This window comes from Calidris pugnax, unplaced genomic scaffold, assembly GCF_001431845.1.
Source record: "Calidris pugnax isolate Ruff unplaced genomic scaffold, ASM143184v1 scaffold196, whole genome shotgun sequence".
Taxonomy (NCBI): Eukaryota; Metazoa; Chordata; class Aves; order Charadriiformes; family Scolopacidae; genus Calidris; species Calidris pugnax.
This window is the reverse complement of record NW_015091042.1, coordinates 686,016-707,743: the sequence shown is the minus strand read 5'-3', so window position 1 is coordinate 707,743 and position 21,728 is coordinate 686,016. Positions and strand designations below refer to the sequence as shown.

The following is a 21,728-nucleotide window of genomic DNA, read 5'->3' as shown; positions in this document are numbered from 1 at the left end:
CAGCATCAACGCCGCATCACAAGCAGAGTGACAAACTGTCTGGGGTGGTGATTCTGGTGCAGGGCACCCATGGCTGGGGAGAAGTGGTTGGCACTTGAAGCTGTGGTTTGAGGATGGGAACCATTTAGCTTATCGTTAGGTCCACCCTTTACCAACACTTCTTCTCCAGGTAGAAAACAGAGAAGACAAGCAGCAGAATGGCTGCTCTGCTGTTAGGTAAACACCTAATGAGGTGTGTTTGCTTGCAAAGGAATCAAGCGTGACCTAATTAAAGGTGATCTGGTGGCACAGAGTTCTTCCCTGATTTTGTTCTTCCCACAGACTGGTATTTTGCAACCCGAGGTTTCAGTTCAGACCCACTGCTCAGAAAGACATTTGAAAGCACGGCAGAGGGAAATAATTTTCTTGTTAACTCACCTGTGTTGTGAGGGATTCTGTGTTCTCTGTTAAAGATGATGAAATTGCTAACCCCAACGGCTCCCTGCCCTTCATTTAGGGATTAGTGACTTCATCAACACAAGCAGAACAAACACAGAGCGCTGAACTTAGATCCTGGCAAGTTCAAAGCCTCCCAGTCCGAGATGAGAAAGCAAGGAAGCACTCAGAGCAGTGACAGTGCTTGAGCCTTCTCACAAACGAAGGGACCTACAAGCTAATGATAAAGGCTTGGGAGCCAATCAGCCAAGCCCACCCCTGGTGTGAACCTGGTATTCTTCCAATTCAAACAACGGAAAAGGGGCAAACAAGAAAAACCCTTGGTAGCAAATGTGATTAGGTGAAGCAAACAGCAAAGACTCCCCTGTAACTGCAGTTCATCACGCAATTAGTTTCTTAACAGCTTCGCCATTCAGACGGCCTCTTCCCTGGCCCAGTGCCACGCCGGCCAAATAAATCAGCTTCACATACACAACTGGCAGTCAGAACCACAGCTCCAGACCTCTGAAGCTAAACTGGAAGGATCAGTTGAAAGGGAGAAGGCCTGAATGGGTAGGTGGAAGCGGGGCAATGAGGAAAGGAGGATGTAGCCAAATATCGCTGGGCTAATGCTTGGAGGTATCCAAGAGCCCCTACAGAACAGAAGGGCTTGCCAGAAGCAAAGGCCCTCATATCTCTGGACCTGTTGTTGAGATTAAATGGGATCATTAGGAACAATGGTGAAGTGGAATGCATATTTAATTAGAGAAATCAATGAAGCCAAATGATTGGGAGGGGGCAGCTCCTGCTGCCCCTACTCAGCAGTATTTCGGACTGGTGGCTTTGCTCTGGTGCGAAGCAGAGTCGACTGTTGTGATTGTTGTTTTGCACGTGGAAGTGCTGTGAAGGGAATAGTGAGCAGGCTGCTCCGCTCACCTGAGAGTTGCCACCTTCAGAAAGGAGAGCAATTCCTAGGAAAGAAAGCTATCACGCAGGGGGGCAAACCCGAAACTATCAGGCTCTAGGATTAGTCACAAATGGTCACAGTCTCAACACTCAGACACATTGGGTCTTTAAATAAAGCAGGATATAATAAAAATCTTGAATTTTTTATTTTATTTTTTTTTCCAGCAGTGTTGCTTTTGGAGCTGGCTGAAAATTATTTGACAGAATCCTTTTGCCCGTAAACATTATTTTGTCCAAAAAATTTACCACTGTGTATGTCAATTACAGGGAAAAAAAAAAACACAGTAAAGATTTTTCTGAAATCTTTTGGGATTTATTTCAATATTGTCATCTCGGTGTTTAGTTTCTCTCATGATTTTAAACAGTGTAGAGCAGAAAAGTGAAAGTAAAAATCAGCATCTAACTTGTGGCTGAATCAAAGCAAACAATGACAATGTTTCATTACACTGGACATTTTCACTTCTTTTTCTTTTGGCTTTATTATATGTTGAAATTTTTTTTAAAAATTATTATTCCTGGACAACTGTGCCACTTAGTGCTCGGGTAACTCTAGGACTTCATACAAGCAGATTTAAAATGGGGGCCACGTTACTTTAGGTGCTTACGGAAAGGGAAACAGAGTTGACATTTTCTGTAATGTGAAGGAGCTAACTGACAAAAACATGAAGTTTTGCATTAAGTAACCTCGTAAGTCTGTTTGGTTTGTGGTTGTGGGGTTTGAGGGGGGTGGGGGGGGAGGGAATAGCAAATTAACCAATGAAATTCTTCGCCAAAATAGTGTGTTGATCTGAAACAAGAAAATAAGTTAAGTTCCTTGGAAAAGTTTGACTATGTAACTTGCCTTATAGCTCCCCTAGAACACTGTGGAAAGGAAGGAATTTTCTTGCAACAACACTTTGGGATTAACCAAACTATTTTGCCCAAGGCATAATTTAAGGTACCTTCTTATTTAACACAATTCGTGTTACTGTTTGCATGAGAAATCCTACCCCACGACTATTTCTAGTGTAATACCGCTGAAGTCAGTCAGTTTACACCGAGGATGAATTTGCCCTCATCCTGTTTTCTTCATTTTATTTATTTGCCTTGGAAACCAGAATCGCCCGCAATTAGTTATTTATCAGGTCTAAACATTTGGCACCACTTTGAAAAAGCATTAAAAGCTGACTGCAAGAGTTCCTGCTCAAGTTGATACCTGCCAACCAAAGCAGCACAACAGTTGTGATTATTTCAATTGATACTTCTAGATGAAACGATCTGGCCTGCAAGCCAGTAGCATTTGCATATTAATACTTAATTTCTCCACTTGAATCCAAGCAGTGCAACTGCCATTGAGTCATAATCCAGGTCCTGAAGTACTTCTGGGAATTCAAAGACTTCGTAGCCTACATTTGGCTTCTGTGGAAATGGCTTGTGGCTTTCTGAAGGCAAGACACTCTGTCTTGTGGCAATTTTTGTTTCTTTATTTAAAACAAAGGGGTATTTTTTTAAGGAGTGAAAGAGAAAAGATACTGGTCTACAAATTAATCTAAAGATTTACAAAGGCTCTTTTCAGTATTGCTAAGACACTGTTAAACTCATCTGTCATCAGACCTAAAGATATTTTTGGATATGTTTCATTTACGGGCAGAAATGGACCTAAAATTGAGACAGTGTTCTGTGTAACGCTGATGACTTTCAAATTGTAGCTGACAAAAATACAGTTGTAAAGTATGTTTAAATACTTGAATGTATTTCTTACTTTTAAATTCCCACATTTTGACATGTTATGACCAGCAATACTGAAACTGAATCCACAGGGAGTTAGGATGCTTCACAACAGTCCCGACCCAGAATCCATCAAGCCTTGTGATTTTATTTTTTTTTCCTGTATGTGTGTACCCAGAAGTCAAAGATATTCGTTACAAGAACCAACCACATAGACTGAGATTTCAGTCTTATTTACAACAGTATAAATCAAGGTAACTTCATAGAGGCCAAGGGAGTTAATGTGGATTTACAATCATCAGTGTAACAAATATAAACATGAATTAGTGCCAGTTAGGACATTGTTTGATTATTTTTTCACTGAAAACATGATGGGGTTTTATTGCAAATAAAAAACTTCCCATACTCTTTTTTTTTATGTATATTCAGTGATGTGTACAATGAATTTTGAACAGAATTCTGATTTTTTTTTATGGAAAAAAATTGAATTTTATATTTTTACAAAGAATTCCATCTACCCAAAAGCTATTTTCTTTAGGAAAACTGGAAATTTTCTGGCCTGCTCTAAGCCTAACTCATAATTCAGTCAAATAAGATTCTGCTCAGCAGATGCTCAGGAAAGAGCAAGCACACATGCATCCCCCTGTGGTTACACTTGAGGTTCTTGGTGTAGAAAACAGGAAGGATGGGACAGTAGCTAAGGTGGTACGAGAGCTACGAGAGCAATTAGGTTTTAATTCAGGAGTGCACCTATTTATTTATTTTTTGTTTCAGGAAAAAAACAAAAACATACCAAATTTAATTTCAGATTAAATAAAACACTTCAGTTTTAACTCTTAAAGAAACACTGCAGAGCATCCCTTACCCTGGCTGTTGTGAACTTTAGCTCCTTTCTAAATGAAAAATGAAAACTTGTAACGTTAGAAAATATTGAACTACATAGCTGTGACTGTTCCTGAAGTTTGAATTTAATTTTATGGATCTGAAACCGCCTTTCATGGTGAATAAGCTGATTGTATTGAGAAAAAAATCTGAATCTGAGAAAGATGGGGAAACCTCGCCTGAGGATTGGGCTTGCTCTGAGACTAAGTCACCCAGGCCAGACCTTCACGGGTATCTGGCTCCCAGAAAAGCAGTATTTTGAAGATCTCAGCCACAGTGTCTCTGTATTAATTCTATAATTATATCAGTGGCTTAGTATATGAAGGACCAGCTGAATTAAGCTATCTGCACAAATCTAAAGAGCAAGGCCCCAGCTGATGCAGGGCTTGCTTCACAGGGAGCAGCGCAGGCAGCGCCTGGCAGTGTTTCCATGTAGACAAACCCCCACCTCTCTCTTTCCCCCAAAACATAGGATTTCCTACAGAATATCAAACCCCCTTATTTTCATAGAATCACAGAATGGTTTGGGTTGGAAGGGATCTTAATCTAGTTCCAACCCCCTGCCTTGGGCAGGGACACCTCCCACCAGAGCAGGTTCCTCAAAGCCCCATCCATCCTGGTCTTGAACACCTCCAGGGATGGGGCATCCACAGCTTCTCTGGGCAACCTGTGCCAGTGCCTCACCCCCCTCACAGTAAAGAATTTCTTCCTAATATCTAGTCTAGATCTACACTCTTTCTTTTTCCCATGTCACATCTAATTCCCCTCCTGTTTTCTGGGTGTACAAATCCCGGCCAAGCAGTGCTGGACTCTTCTCCCCTGGGCAGCCGTGCTGCCTGCACTGCCAAGGCCAATGGCCAGTCACTGCTCCCCAGGACGGGCCACCGCCTGTCAAGGGAGATGGATGGGCTCTACTAATGCTCTGCCCAGCCACCTCGGATAGATCCCAGTTCACTGTGGCACCAGGAAAGGGCCAGAGACACTGAATTTCAGCCATTGATCCGCTTCCTTCCCTTCTTCCCTCTCTTCTTCCCTCTTTCTGTCCTGCCTTGCTGTGGTCAGGCTTTGATGGCAGCTCCTGGTGTTGGGGGGGAGAGGTAGAAGCAGTGAGAGGTGCAGGCTGGTTTGGGTTTACAGCGTGAATTAAAGTTGTTACAATAAAAATAAATAAATAATGGAAAACGAAGCAGCTGTAGCTGCTGTCGGAGCCATTCCACAGAAGCTGAGTGCATCTGCTTTTTCTCACCTCCCAAGCCAATCAATATGGCTTTAAATGATTTCCCTGCTGCCTGGGTTTTTTACCGTGCGCTGCTGTTAGCCCAGCCACACGGTTGCCTGGTCATCCCTACCTCGTCTTTTCAGTTTATTTCCACCTCCTTCCCCCCCCTCCCCAGCCCCTGGCAGCTTGTCGTTTCCTTCTCTTACAAATACGTACAAAACACTCACTGGAGCAGCTCGGTTTTGCTCATGTGCCATTTTCTCACACACAGGTTTGCCGGCACTTGCAGCCACACACACACACACACACATTCATCACGGCACCTTCACGCACAGGCTGCCTGGCTGCATCCCCATCCCTCTCCCCACACGCTGCCCAGCTGGTCGCTGCCCAAACAACATCTGCTTATCAGGAGGTTTTATCCCGACGCCGTGGTTAGTGGGGAAGCTCTTGTGTTTACTTGCAACTCTGTCTGTCAAAGATATTTGTGCTTAAAAAAAAAAAAAAGCAACCAAAACCCCCGAAATAATCTCTAGTTCTGTTTGGTTTTTTCTCTCCGATGTATACCACCCCCTTTGGTGCTAAAAATAAAAGAGCTCCACACAGATAAACCCGTGCTTTGGGGGCTGCCCCATTTTACCAGATCCTGCCTAAGCTTGGATTTGAGTTGTTCAGCACACGAGGTATCACTGGCGGTGTAAAAAAAGCCCTCAGAAATGCTTATGCATCATCATAAGTGATGTGCTGGGAGACACCCGCAGTCCGTCAGCGCAGCCGGCTGCTGTCGGAGTCCCCTCCATCCCCTTATCACTCCAGCGGTGCACATATACCACCCCCTTTGGTGCTAAAAATAAAAGACCTCCACACAGGTAAACCCACGCTTTGGGGGCTGCCCCATTTTACCAGATCCTGCCTAAGCTTGGATTTGAGTTGTTCAGCACACGAGGTATCACTGGCGGTGTAAAAAAAGCCCTCAGAAATGCTTATGCATCATCATAAGTGATGTGCTGGGAGACACCCGCAGTCCGTCAGCGCAGCCGGCTGCTGTCGGAGTCCCCTCCATCCCCTTATCACTCCAGCGGTGCACATAAACACATTAGCTGCTGATTCCAGGCAGAAAATCCAAACTGCTTTTGCCGGCATCATTGCCCTCTTTTATTTATTTATTTTTTTTTTACTGTGTATTGCTCTCTCACTAATTTTGCATTTTGAGGTGCTTTTGTATGCCTAGTCACCCGCTTCAAGTATCTGGGAGATCATTACTTGCTTCTGATTAGCACAGTGCATTTGAGTGGCGTGCTGGAGGCAAAAATTTAAAACGTATCAAAATGCAAATATGCCCCCATTGACCTCTGGAAAAATGTGTTCCATTACAAAGTACTTTCAAAGAAAGCCAGAAAGGAAGAGGAGAGAGAGTATGAGTTTGCAGAGGTTTGTGATATTAAAAAAATAAATTAATTGCCAATGGTTACTTAGAAGTTTGCATTCTGTGCAATGCAGAAAGCTTTTTTTTTTTTTCCTTTGAAGAGGGAGTGGAGGGACCAGATGATGATACTGCTGCCCACTTTGTGTCTCACTCCACTCACTTTCCTAGAGGAACCACTGAAGTGAATGGGGCTGCTTGTGGTGCATTTTTTTTTTTTTTCAATGGGCCAAGATTCAAATATGTAGTCTAATGCATGGCAATGGCCCAGGACGAGAGACACAGAAATTATTCATGATCCTTCCTTCGGTGTGAAAGACTCCTTCTATAACCTCAGCTTAATGACTCTGCATTTAAGAAGTAAATGAGTTTCACCAAGAAGAGCGAGAGGCGGCCAAATTTGCCTGGAGAAAACAAGGGTGGTATTAAGACAAGTGACATCCCTGCAGTGAGGTATGTCTGGAACTGCATCGGGGAAAAGATGCAATGTTACCCGAGTTATTTGAGCTGGTTGCTCTTTTACCCCCCCACTAATAGTGACTATACTCTTTCACTGGAGAAGACCAGATGTTGAGTTAGAGAAGACTAGATGTTAGGTTACACTAGCAAAAAAAATGGTCCCCCACCCCAGAACGGAAGCGTCTGTCCTGGCCTTATCCTTATTCTCCACAATGCTTTTTTGCAAATACTTGTTTGCCTGGAGACATGGCTTCAGTTTAGTTTCCCAACACCGAGCCAGAAGTGGTGGTGTCCTCTCAAAGCAAGTCAAATGCTTCACAGTAACCTAGCCCGTGAAAGTTTAGCATTAGCTCAGTGTTCAAATTAGCACTGCTGCTGTAATGAGGGGAGTCGTTACGGCATCCTTTGAGCAGTCCCCTTGCTGCATTACGCATCGCTGGTGATCAGTGTCTGGGGATGGAAGGAAAACCACCCAGAGGAGCACGGCTGCTTCTGACCGCACTCAGTAGCACAGATTTTCATTCTTCAGGCCTTATGAGTATCTAATGTGATAAACACACCAGACCAGCAAAAGGAAAGGAAACAGCCATAGCTGTGACGATTACTCACATACAAAAATCATGCAGAAGAAGCAGCATATGAACCCCCCAGTCTCTCAATGGTTGTTGTGCCATTGCTTAGCTAGTTTCTCTGTCTCTGGCTATTACTTCATTGCACTGGGTCATAAACGAAAGCTATCTAATGCTAATGACCATGGTGCCCACCCTAATCATGCATTTGAAATATTAATAAAAATAATTTATGTCATGTGACTGCTTTTTAACTAGCTGCTTTCAGGACTTTAGATCAGGATTATAAAAGACGTGCATTTATAAATTATTAGCCTTGAGCACATAAGCACCGCATACTATGGGGAGCACTTTTGTAGCACTTTAAATTAATTTATTGTTATTCATTCCAGCTGTCTGTGATGTAAACCTTTGGCTATAAATTTGTACCATCATCCAACACACCATTAAACTAAAGTGGTGCCCGTGCTGGAGCATATAATAAAACATATGAATAAGATTTCTGTGGGGACACTTTTTCTAAACTCTCTTCTCAGTTAATGACACAAGAAAAGTGAGATAACACAGTCACCCTGTAACTATGCATTCATTAAGGTATGTCGAGGGGGGGGGACTTTTAAATTTGCACTTCTATTGAATTCTGACTTAATGTTTTTCTTTACCAGATTGTTTCAGTTCATATCCTATCTCAAGCAAAAGGCTTCGTCTGACGCCATCGTGAAGTCAGATGCTAAGACTGCCAGGGGCTTGTTGTTGGACCTCAACTTTTCAGCAGAGGAATCACAGCAGTACAAGAGCGGAGCAGTTTCAGTGTCTTATCTCCTCTGCAGGCAAACATTCTTTCTCCTACAGATCACCATTAGAGTAACAAAACCTTATCTGCATGACTAACGCCATAACATCTTAATCCACTTAACGGTATAGATATATTTCCTACCAGCCCAGTGGGATCCAGTTTCCTAAACTCGTGTTGTGATCATGCAGTGCTCTACCCAGCGGAGTTAGAATCACCCGTCGCTTTGCTCTTGCCATATAGGTCTTGTCTTGCTCACTTCAATGTTAACACTTTCTGTCACTTTTGTGACAGATTACTTTTATCAAGCTTGTTTGAAGGCAGTCCTGTCCATCTCAGTCTTGTACTGATATCAGTAAGAGTTTGGCTGGTAATTTCTCAGATTTAGGCTCCCGGTATCAAATATAGCTATATGAAAACAGACACAAAAATCTGAATGTCAGATTCTTGGCTGTCATAATATGGTAACTCCTTTAATTTGTACCAGCTGCTCATATACCCCATGCTTTTCAGGTGTAAAGCTTTCTGAGTTATTCACCCCATAGCAGGGCTTTTGGAAAATTGACTGAGAGCAGAAAATACTCATAAAGAGCACATTTTTTAGTATAACTAATCTCATTACTACAAAGACTAGTTTGATGGAATAGGTTTTTTTTCCTTTATTTCTAAATCTATCTGAAATTTCAAGGTTTGGGAATCTTGGATTTGGGATCATCTCTAAACAATGAAGGAGCAGGATGTCTGAATTACTCGGGAATATGTGTACACCAGTAACTGCCCTTTATATGCAAAATTTAACGTTTGACAACAGGAAGACTATATATATAGCAAGATACTACTTTGCCAGGGAATTTATTTTGATACAAACATCTATCTATCAAATTCAGTAGTCCAAATTTATTGAGACACATTTAATTGGAACTTCGAAAAGGAGCCTGTAGCACACTCCAGAACGGAATTCTGCTCTGTGGTTGAACCACACCAGTGCTCTTACAAAAGGATCGGTACTTCTTAGATGAAATGTACCATAGCATAAATAATATATGGACAATCTTTTTGAATCTGATTTGTGTGCTACAGCAAGGTGCTCATGTGGAGACCTGCACAAGAGTGAAAGATAGCAGTGAGACAGAGTACACAGAAATAACCTGAGCTTGATTTACACTTTTGGGAAAAGTTGGTGAGAGATCAGATTTACTTATTCATGGTGTCCCTGCCTCTCCAAACAAAACATAAAGCACTACCAGTTTGCACTTTTAGATCACTTCCAAGGAGGAGAAAACACAAGATAACTAGCAAACGAGGAATTAATAATAGTTTAAACTTCCCTGGCACAAGAGATTAGGACAAGAGATACAAACCAGGTGCCTGAAATCCAAAAAGGATGCTGATTCCTGGGTTAGAGAGCAGACTTTAGCTGGTCTTTTAGCTGTGAGTCTGAAGACTGGATGGTTACAGCACTCAGGTTTGTTTTGGCCTCTCCTTTCCTGCAAAGATACTTTATTCATATGGAGTTTCCTTTGAATGAAGATGTGCCCTGCCCCTTCCAACTGTAGGGGTAGTCTTCATCAGACGTTCTCTCTGAGGGTATATGCAGGCCAGCTTCTGTTTTTCACTAAGCTGGAGCCATTTTGCTAAGATAAAATATTATTTACTTGTTTAAAATTTTCTTTCAGTTGACTTAACACAAAAGAGGAAAACTTGGTTGTGTGAAAAAAAAAGGTATACAGAGCTTTCCTTTTTATTAATTGGTTTATCACTGTCACTTGATGTGTTTTATGTTATTTAAGAAGAGCTCCCTTTCTTGTAACACACAGCTTATAATTACTATGTAACTTAGATGGTCTCAAAAGAAGGAATTGTGTTGTGTTTAAGTTGCTAACATGATTGTATTAATCTCCCAGCTGCTAATTAATCTTTTCAGTTATCTGTGCCTCCCTTTCCTTACTGATTATGTAGCAAGAAGGTGCCTTTTTTTTCCTTCTTGCTTAAACTGTAATCTTTTCGGATTTGGCTGTATCGACTTCATTGTAGTTTGCTTGAGTCCTCTAAAGGCACCTCACGGAGAAGAAGAGATGCTTCTCTTTGGTTTCCATGCACCCACTGACATTGGAGATACCTGCTTTAAGTGCTTTTTCATCTCCCCGTGTTTGGTAGGACCAAGCTCCTTACCAGGAGTCTAGCGGCTCCAGCCAGGCATGAGGACCTCTGTGTCTGCCAAGCAGTCAAGAAGCCTCTTTTACCTAAAGGGGCCAACTCACGTATGACAAAAGGTAATGGATAGATGCCAAGAATTGAAGGCAACAGAAAGGTATAGTGGCGGTGCCTCCGCAGTTTGATTAAAGTAGTCTCCAGAGTAGCTGGTACCCGAGTGGTACATCCTATCTTTCATTCACACAGCTGCTCTCGGACAGCTGTGGAAGATGGTTTGAGGAGGGCTGGTAGCCTGTTTGTGTCCAAGCTGTGCTCGTGGACACGGGGCCTTGTGTACCCGGGAGGGTGTCTGCCTCTATCCGAGTCGTTAAAGTGATTGCCATGCCTGCCACATCGCCGCCTCGCAGACATATGCTAGCATTTGTGGTACTGTCAAAATATGCTTTAAAGCCCATTTCAGCAGCAAGCTTGCTTAGATTCCTTGCCAGGAAATGTTAATTACTGTGGTGCAGTCTTCTGTTTTCTGTGCCGCAATAACAATTAATTTACACCATTTGGAAAAACACTTACACTTTTTTATTAAAAATCAATAAAAGCAAATCAATACATTGTAAAGTATACAATATCAAAATGAAAAGCTCTTGTTTTTATACTTGAGCATCCCTAATAAAATTTCGTTGCTGATTCAAGCAGCTTGTCTATTCTAATCTAATGAGAAGCTGTTAAGTTTCTTTTCAGCATTTTGGAAATGACTAAAAATGGCTGCCCCGATACATGGCAAAAGAATGCAATAATTAACTCCCAAGTTGTAAGTCAATACGATGATGCAAATGCTGCTGCATTCATCTCTCTCCATCGTATCACCTATGCACCTGACAGTCCGTGGAATTCATTTTGAATCAGGATGGAGGTTAACTTTTATTTATAGCTGTAATTAGAAAAACACTAGCACTAATGGAGACTGCTCCATTGCTAGAACGTGTCACCACAGAGTAAATTCCACAGCAATTTTTGCATTTTAACAGGTCAAAGAGTAAAACAAATGAATTGCTTCTTCCTGGGACAACCTGTTTATTCTTCAGAATCTGATGATTTACTGGAACATTGATTCCAAAGATTCTCGGAGAAAAACCCCACAGATGTTTTTTCTGCCACTGTGCCGCGTGCTGCAGAGCCTGGGGAGACAGCTCATGCCACCAATCTTGTGGTCCCTAGACTCCTCTGCAGCAAGGTCAGGGCAAAACCAAGGTTCTCAGGTGGCTTAGATCCCAGTTCCTGCCCCCGGTGCCACTGAGGGGACAGAAACTCTGAGATTTGTCCAGCCATGATGCAGCCCAGCAGCTCCACCAGGAAAACGCTCCCTCAGCCCCCAGTGGGATGTCCCCACACACTGTAGTGAGGAACACTTTTCCAGCACAAGCTCCTGTTTCATCCCCATGACCCACTGCGGTGGCCTGCACGCTTCTGAGTGCATCCACAGTGATTATAGCTGATTTTTAGGAGTTAAACAGAACAGAAAGAAACGGGGTAACTTTAATTCTGTGGATGGGCAGATCACCATTTCCTTTCTACAGACAGAACTACCGTGAGTTTGAGTTTGATGTGGGTTTTTTAACAATGAATTGATAGATGGTTCTTTTGAATGTGTGAAATGATCCAGATATGACAGTAAGTTTTTCAAAGCCATTAGACAAGTGTGGTAGCTCATGGCAGTGGGCTGGGAGGACAAGTGTCACTGAGATAAAAATGCATTAACTAGACTAATTTAAAAGGAATGGAGAACTCATACAAAACCACCAGAAACTCCTCCTGCTTTGCTACCATAGAACTGGGAATCCAGACATGACACATGGGGGGGGAAAGAAAAACTTTGAAATAAAATGAAAGTTATGCAAATAGGGGTATTTGATTTGAGTCATCTTTAGGAATTTCAGGGTATGGCAATGTGTCACTGAGACACCACACACAATAATGTACGTGTGTCTGTATGTGTCACCTGTGCATATACCAGTGTTCCCCACTGGGATGTAACCATTGCTTTATTATCGTGATGGGTGAGTCTGAGGGTTCTCTCTACCACAGAAATTTACATTAGTTCATCCTGTTTTCTGTGTGCAGTGTTTTATTTAAGGTTTGCTCTCCACGTGGTAAAACGTAACTGCTCCTGACTGACTTTCTGATGCCCGAGCCACCTAAGTTATGACAAAGGTAGGATGATTATTTACATCTATAAGGTTTTCAGACTCTTGAAATATGGGTCTTAAGCATATTATTAACTTCAAGCATATTACTAAGTCCCACCGAGGTAAAAAGGATGTGCTTTAGGGCACATATGGCTATCAGCTAAGAAAAAACTGAGAAACTTGTTTCTTTCACAGGGGTAATTGATTACTTGTGGAATAACCTCTCTCAGAAACTATCACTTGATCTGTATTTGAAGTGTATAGGAGTGAGCTTTATGTTAGTAATCTCCTCCTACTGCAGAATTGATGAGTTTCAATAACACCGTAGTAGTTTCAAATGGAAACAGATGTTCTGTTGGACATCCTACAACAGAAAATCAATAGGAGGTGAACCATACGTAGACTTTGCCTCAGACAGGGTTCCACCGTGACAACTGTGCAGGAGTGAACTTGCCATTGGGTTGGACTAGCAGAAGTGACACAAAGACCAGAAAGTTTTCATGGCAGGTTTGTCAAATTCCCACTATTAGGCTTACCTGAGGTGAATTAGATGCTTCATATGATGATTTTTGATTACCCTCCAGGGGAACTGTGTATTGCTTTCCATCTGGAGCTTTCAGTTGTTAGCATGGATTTGTACTGCATATTTGCATGGATGTATCAGGTAGAAATATAGGGGGAATAGCTCTGAAAACACACAACATAAGATGGTACCTGCACCAAAGAGCTTACAATTTATCACAACCTGACAGAAAACGGCTAAGGCAGGGGTGAAGCAGTATTTTTGCTTTTATTCAGAAGTTTATGTAGAACGAGGAGTAGAAATTGAGTTTTCCAACAGTCATAAACACATGAGCACCTTCAAGGATCCTTTGGAACGGAAGATGCTTTAGAGGCTTTAAGTATTTCGCTGGTCCTCCCATTCAGGCAACATAGTATAGCACCATGCAAATGTGCAAGTGGGATTTTCCAAGGATACTTCTTTATTTCTTTTAACGGATGTCATAGCACAGAGAGAAATACTAGACGCAAGCGAGCCCTATGGTTTTGATTGTGGTTAGTCTGACGGTTCTGGTTTGCTTTAAGTGGAAGCTGATGAACAATGGTTTAAAAGGAGAAAAGGCAAACGGCCCCAGCACTGAGGTCAGCCAGCCACTTCCTACACCCAGCTGTTTCAGTTTATTTTTTTAATTAAGTTTGGCTTAAATTAATGATGACAGTTTAAAGAGAACTCTTTCACCTATTTAGCTTACTTTACATCTGAAACCAAGTCCCTTCTGTCCAATTGCATTTTGTTACAAGATTTGCAGTTAGGTTCCCTAAAGTCCCTGATTTCTCCCCACTTTATTTTGTCATCTCTCCGCTCTGCTATTGCCCTCTGCCCTTTCGTGCGCTTTCAAGGGAGGGCTAAAGCTATTGCTGCTGCGGTATGGAAACAAAGTGCCTCCTAATTGATCGTTAATACTGCTGGAGTGTGAGGATGTTGGGAATTGCTAGATCAAGCCCATTTATTCCGGCTTCTGGGTCAGCTCTTCAGCTGGTATAAATCAGCGCTCCTTCCTGCCTCTCACAGCTCAGTGTAGGTTTGTGCCGTGGAGGAGCTGCTTCAGTGGTTCCAGGCTGCAGCTCTGCACAAGCACCAGGTCCTGCAAGGCTTTTGTCTAGCAAGCCAAAGCATACTCTCTGCTTCAGAACAGCAGTAGTTTATTTCCAGAAGCCTGAGAATTAACAGCTCTAGAAGTAACTGCTATGGTTGCCTGCAATTTAGGTGATGGGGGGAGAGAAATAGACCTCTTATTTTTTCAGAAAGAATGCAGCTTAAAACAAGAAGTTTTCCGATCTTATGAGGTGCCACAGATTCACAGGCACGTGTATGGTCCCAATGGCCTTTCTAAGCCAGTTTTTTTCAACAGTTTTTTTCTACAAAATTCACATTTGCTGGAGAGAAGGGAATTATCATCTGCTCTTGGGGTTTTGCTTCGCTAACATGGACGTTACTGAAGTCCCTCATAACTATGCATTTAAGGCTTCTCTCCAGGCTTGACTACTTTACTGATTAGAGCGATTTTTTTCTTTGATGGGGAGACATCACCTTAGTATTTAAGTTAAGAGCTGATGACTCATAACCAAAATAAGAAATGAAGTGCCACTCCTCGTACCTCTCCCCATTTGCTAGGAAAGCAATAAGAATTGCATCATCACTCATTGCAGATATAAACATGATCGCTATGGGTGCAGTCCTCTGTAAACAGTAAAACCTTAAAGATTTTTTAAATTAAAAATAATCCCACGGCCTGAGCAGTACTAAGTTTGGCGAGTCATACAAGACTAACCAGGGAACAGTCCTTAACTGCAGTCTTGAGAGGGCTGTGAAAAACAAAGAGACTCGTGGTTTGGTCTTTCACGAGTTCTGCACTTAGATTGTGTCTCAGGCACTTCACCCTTCCCAGTAAAAGCAACAGAGATAGTGCTGCACTTACTAATAAGATAATGACAAATCAGTCCTACACCTGATCTGAATCCCTGCAGGAAATCGGCATGAGCTGAGAAGAACAACAGAGGATGCTCTCCTGGGTGAGTCTTTCACTTTTTTGCAATACAGTTCCTAAGTCACAACTCGGTAATGGTTACGAATGTTTTATGATGCCTAATTAGAAGAATGTTGTACATTTTTGCCATCACATATTCTTACTGAAATGAGTACATGGCAGGTATGAGATCAAATGCAGTTTGCAGATATCAGGTGAAATCTCCTGTAGAAGCTTTTAGGCCAAATGCAGCTAAGATAATAAATAGCTGTATAAGTGTCATGTAAAACTGTCAGAAATTGAGATGAATGGCGAAGGGGCACAACTTGCTGCAATTTGGTACTTTATATGTGTACGGGTCAGGGTATAAAAACAAAAGCAGTTGAAAAAAGGTCCCTATCTCTGTCAATTCTCCTTCTAAAGTACCTAAGAAATCTAGTTTCTTTTAGATGTCTTTTCCCTGCTTCATTATGAAGATACTGAGTTTTAAACAAAAATAGAAACATTTGAAGAATGTAATCACATGTTGTTTTCTTCCAAGCAAATCTGCAGAACCTACTTCAATGAACTTTGCACAAATTCACAATTAACTTTGACTGACATTGAACTGGGCTTTTTCAAATGTTTGTCTGTGATGAAAGTTTCTTCTTCACATGAAAAAATTCTCCAGCTGTATTTCTGGTCTTTGTCTAAGGTGTTAACAACCAGACACCAGCACCTTGTTTTCAATTTTGCCTCTGTTGGAGACACTACTTAAATTTAGGCTTTTCTTTTACTGGCAGTAGCTACAATGGTCTAGGCTTTAATCACCAGCAGCTGTAGAAATGAGAATAGGATTGCAAAAGCAAACATACCCTTGAAGATCAGTTGAATTCACATCTGCATGTGCACTTTTTTCCTAGTATTACACTCCAATTTAGTAAGGTTTTGTATACCTTGGGAACTCGTTCTTGGCTCTTTTCCCACCTCTGAGTTAAAAATCATGATTAAAATACTTATTGTGCAAGGAATGGTGATGTGAGCTGGGAAGAGTATCTTTTGCCTGGCTTATTTCAAAGTTAAATTATACTGAATTTAGCTTATTGTTTTGCAGAGCCATAAACCTCCACAAAACTCCTCCTGAAATCAGCCAGGCTGGTTGCACCAGCCAAGGCAAGCAGACGTAGAAGTCAAGCAAAAATCCAACTCAGTCTGATATTTAATATCCAGTTTTTCACGCTGTAGCTAGGTGGTGAGACACAGGAGGGGGACTTGCAGGGTCTGGACTACTGAAAGAGCTGCTGCTTCCTGGTGGCCATCCCAGCCCCCCTGGCAGGAGAAGAGGTAGTTGCTCTGCTTTTGGGCCATCACAGTTCACAGCACTCTGTATTAACTCCAGCAGCCATTGATTTCAATTTATGTTAACATGCTGGGCTGTGAGCTGCAGCAGGAGGGGTCTCTGGTTCATGACTCCTGTCAGGTTCAGAAGAGCTGAGGTTATCACCTCAGCAGTAACCTCTTTAGCCACCAAAGTTGAATCCAATTCAGTCATGAATCAGTGCCCTTAATTAATTCTCCCTTATAAAAGCCCAAAGCAATCATACTGATGTCAATGAAAAAAGTCCCAGATGAGAGTTTGATTGCTTCCTCAATATAAATAAAAAAAAAAAAGTTAAAAAGCTAAAATCCAAATGGGTCCTTGGGGGAACTTATTGGGTCATTAATATACCACATGCATATTTCAAAAAAACTTGTGTGTTAACAATTTAACCCTGACAGCTTTGCAGGATGACAATAATTCCTACTCCAAAAGAATGACTTACCTTCTTAGTATTTTTTAAACCAAATTACATTACTTGAACGGTAAGAATATATTTTTTGTGAGAAAAACTATACCTTAGTCAATTTCAACTACACACCCATATTTTAATGTATAGAGATTTTCCTTCTTTCTAAATAAAAAAACACCTCACAAGTTGTCCATAAATAGCTCATAAACATCATGGCTACCTACCAACTCTCTCCAGTTCACACCTAAAAAAAAAAAAAAATCTGCCTCGATCATTTTCTGTAGATCTATGTATAGAACAATCTTTCTTAGTATCTGAGTAGAACTTTCCGCTCTTCTCATAGTCTTATTTATGCTTGATCCTGCGTATTTCGGAGCTGTGAAGAGATATGCAAGCTATAAAGGACTGTATAAAGTTTTGATCAAGACTAAATTCTGAAGACTACTGTGGTTAGGATAACATTGTTTTACTGGTCAATGCAGAGGTTGGAAAGGAGCAGTGCTGCTACAGAAAAAAAATCTTTTTGTTTCCGTCCTTGGATGTCCTTGCATCCTCCTGGCCTCATTAGAATATATCTGGAAACACTATTTGAATGTGCAGGGTCTGAATGCAGGAAAGGGCTTACAGAGACCTGGGTTGGAAGAATTGAGCACAACGAGCAGGAAAATGCTCTCACCCTCCATTGCAAGTGACCACACCAGACAGGGAAGCCAGGACCACAGGTCAACTGGGTTGCATTGGATTGTATCCTCGACGTTCTGGGCTTCAGTCTTCTGGAGTGAGTTGGCTATGTCAAAATACATAGTTGTGGCCTCACCAAGCTGCCCAGTAGCAGCATCAGTGACTTCAGCATGTGTACATAAAAGAGACATTTTGGTTCAAAGTGCCCACAATGATGAGAAGCTGCACTGATGACCACCACCATGGTACAAATACAGCTTGCTCCCATGGAGGTGTGTTGTACGGCATGAGATGTGGAGGCACAAACCCCTCTGAGGTACTGTTTGCTCACCTTCAGGTTAGGAAACAAACTTTGATATAATCCAACTTCTTCCATGTCTGGTGTGGCACCTGGGAGTGAAGCATGTTGTCCTCTCTGTACGGGCTTCATCTCCACAAAGGAGTGCAGTAGGAAACAGCATGTCACAGCAGGATTGACTCAAGAAACAGGGTCTAGGAACAAAACAGAGAGGCAAGCAAGTGCATGGCGTAGGTGCACTCTCATTCAGATGGAGCAGCTTCACTGTGGTGGGTTTTCTCCCATGAATACCTACAGGATGCCTGGCACTTAGCAAGCAAGTGATGGTTAAACAAGTCAACTGCTGTTTGCAATCTATGATTTGTGGCTTCTTTTTTTTCTTTTTTTTAATAACTGAGCTTCACCACAGTACCTGGGAATATTTGTCCTGGTAACGATTAGGGAATAAAACCTCTGGCAGTAGGATTCTGCAGGAGGATGGTGAGGGCAATCGGGTTCTCATGGGTTTCATGTAGCATAGCTGGCTGTTTGAGTGAAAGCAAAATAATTCTTCAAGTTCAAATTAGGGCAGATTTAATCTTCTTTGGAAGCAACAGCAAAAAATAAGCTGGTGTGTTTTTAAAGCAGAGGAGCACCGGCTGGCCAGCCCTGCTGAACCCTGGCCATGGCCGTGCCCTGCAGAAGGGGTTTTGGCCCAGGAAATCTCCGGGAGCAGAGCTGTGCACGGTCCTGGTCATCAGAGCCCCCGCCGAGCCGTAGCTGACAGGTTGTGGCAAAGGAGGCTAACACAAAAAAGGCTTAACAATGTTTAATCTGGGAAGGAAAAAAAAATCTCCTGTCAAACAACCTCAGCCTGGTCCATCCCTAGTACAAGCGTGGGCCTCAGCAGCAGGCCTGTCCCACCGAGGCAGGGAGAGCACTGTGCCACCACCGTTCCATGGTGGATTTTTACCATTTATAGAACTAAAGAAAACTGAAATATTTTTGGTTATCAGCTCTGCATGAGACAGGGCTGCCCCCAGCCTTGATCAGACCCTGCCCAGTTGCCAGCTCTGGTCTGGGGCCGGCAGTCACAGAATCACAAAAGAGGGGGGTGCAGGCTGCGTAGGGCCTGGATTAAACGTTTCCCCAGATAAACCTTTCTCATGAGAAGAGCAGAGAAACCCATCTGCAAACTGAGATCTGCTCAGCTCCAGCTACAAGACAAACCCTAATGCAGGCCGGGCAGTAAGACCCAGACAGGTTGCCGATTTTGTTGTTTTTTTTTTTTAATGGGTTAAAATGGAGCCAGTTGCAGCAAACAACATTGTAGATTTATTCAGCTGCAGAAGAGCTGGCACACAGCAGGTGCCTTGGAGGGACAGGGGGAAGGAGCAGAGGAAAAATGAAAAAGGCTGATGAGAGCGAGCAGCCAGGGAGAAACCTCTGGAAGGTTCGGGCATGCAGGCGGCTGCACTCATGCTTTATGTCACTGCAGAACATTAAATGAGCACTTAAAAAGGTAATTAGCACCTTTTCATTGGACCAGAAATCAAAGGTGTAATTTAGCAGAAGTCAGTGAACAATGTAAGGGATCTAATTTAATCCCCTTGCGTAGCTTAGCCAGGGTGAGAAATCAGAAGCCCAGCTCGGCTGAACGGCTGCACTAACAGCAAAGCCATTTTTGTTCCCCCGACAGGACAGTGCCACTGTCACCAGGACTGTACGTGGTGCAGGCAGTGAAGCGATACAGCCTATTTGTGCTATTTCAATTCTACTGCATCATTTTCCTTGTTCCACAGTAAAAGCAGAGGGTCGGTGGTATGCAGCAAAAGATGCTCTTGTCTAGAAAAGGTGGCAATTTCTGGCCAAGGTTTGGCATCGTGGTTCAGGTGTTCTCTTCCAAAGCCCCTGCACAGGCTGATAGGATCAGATCACTCCAAAATTCAGGAAGATGGGGAGGAAACGGGTGCTTTGTTTTACCCCATTGTACGTGAAAGAAGTTCTTTCAGTATTCAGATTTCACTTTAGCTGTTGGACTCTCCAGTCCTGCCTTAAGGATTTAGAACGGGTGACTCAGCTTGCTTCTGGTTTTGGTATCAAATGAAGTGTTCAAAAGATCAATAAAAGAAAAAAAACACTATTAAAGTTTAAGTGCCATATAAAGAAACTAGGCTTTAACTCAGTTATTTTTCAAGCCATAGCTACAGCACAAGGCATATTACCTTTATTGGGATTTCTTAAATAAAAATGTGAACTGTACGTGAGCACAATTGTAAAATCAAGCTGTTAGCTGACTAACAAAGCTGCAGTACAGCAAATCATGTTCAACATTACACCACCTAATGAGGATTAAACTTTGTCCCCCGAACACTACTGCCTTTCCAAGGTTTCTGTCTCTCTTTTTTTTTTTTTTCCCCTGTTAAATCTTCGTACGTGTTTCTGTGGCAGCTTAGAAAACCTGGAAGACCTAACTACAGCAGCCAGATTTCTAGATTAAAGCAGTTAATCGTACTGACCACCCTATTGATAAACACAGAGAGATCCCCTGCCATCATCCCTCCAGAGGGCTTCACAGTTAGAGCTGAGACAGGACTGTTTGCATCCATATGCAGTCCCTCTCTTAGTGACCGTGCTGCAGCCAGCAGAGGATAACAAACTCGGAGGTGATGTGGCCTGTACTAAACATGCCACGAGAACAATTTCTGCTGACTCCTACATGACTGCCCCGATGCAAAGACCTGACCTCCCTTTCTTAGAGCTGTAACCCCAGAAAAATACATGTGTAATAACTGTAACGTCATGGGACTACACAAACCGCAAACTCTCGACTTCGACAGTACGTCTAGTTTGTCTAAGGATTAGCTCCTAGGAAGTGTAGGCAACTGAGGTTTGGAGAGAGTGGTGACCAGCCCAGACAAATGGTAATCATTCAGAAAACTGAAAAAGCAGTAATCAAAGAAGGTGATCTGTCAATCTCTAGGAAAAGTCCAGTTTGCTTAAGAAAAATTAAACAAGCAAGAAGTGTGCCTCTTTACTGCAAGATATTCACTCAATTCCAATAATATATTGCTCCTAATTATTATATCTAATTATAGACTTTCCTAAGCACATTGGCAAGGGAAATATGTTGTAAAACGTACATTGAAAGGTTACTCTGCTGTTGTTGAGTTAGCTGCTGGGACACGAGGCGTTAAATATCTGAATCTCTGGCTGATTTCAGTGTTTTTACATTGCTTAACCACACTGTTAAGCTGTATTGTTGCAAACTTCTCCTTGCTGGATAAATTTAGCTTCTCTGTTCTCCAGGTGCAATGATAGCTCCTAAAGAACTGTCTTTCCCATTCTCACACTTTTCCTCCACCAAACATTTATTTCCCCAACTGGCCTTATTTCTCTTATCTTTTTTTTTTTTAAAAAAAATCTATACCATAAACCTTGATTTTTTCAAGTTTCACTGTAAAACTGTACCCTGTGTTGCTTCTTGCTTTGTATTGCAGCCTGGTATCGCTCTCCTGCAAGTCCTGCTATTCTCGTGTATGCTTTGTACTCTGTCAGTGAATGTGATAACTCCATCACCTAGATTCTGTATTCATCACTAAATAATATCCTACAAACTACTTGAAATATTTGAACCTTGAGGGTGAGCCCACATTAAGTGAATTAGGATATTAAGCCACAAAGGAAAGACACTCGGCCATAAA

The 21,728-nt window shown here is 42.2% G+C and overlaps 1 long non-coding RNA gene across 1 annotated transcript; it reads left to right on the top strand.

Annotated features, from left to right (window-relative positions):
- The first annotated feature begins 10,230 nt into the window (after window positions 1-10,230).
- On the top strand, window positions 10,231-15,343 carry LOC106896337. The gene is made up of 3 exons (XR_001413610.1): window positions 10,231-10,705; window positions 12,705-12,794; window positions 15,299-15,343. It is a non-coding gene; the product is annotated as an uncharacterized LOC106896337 (long non-coding RNA).
- Window positions 15,344-21,728: the final 6,385 nt, after the last annotated feature.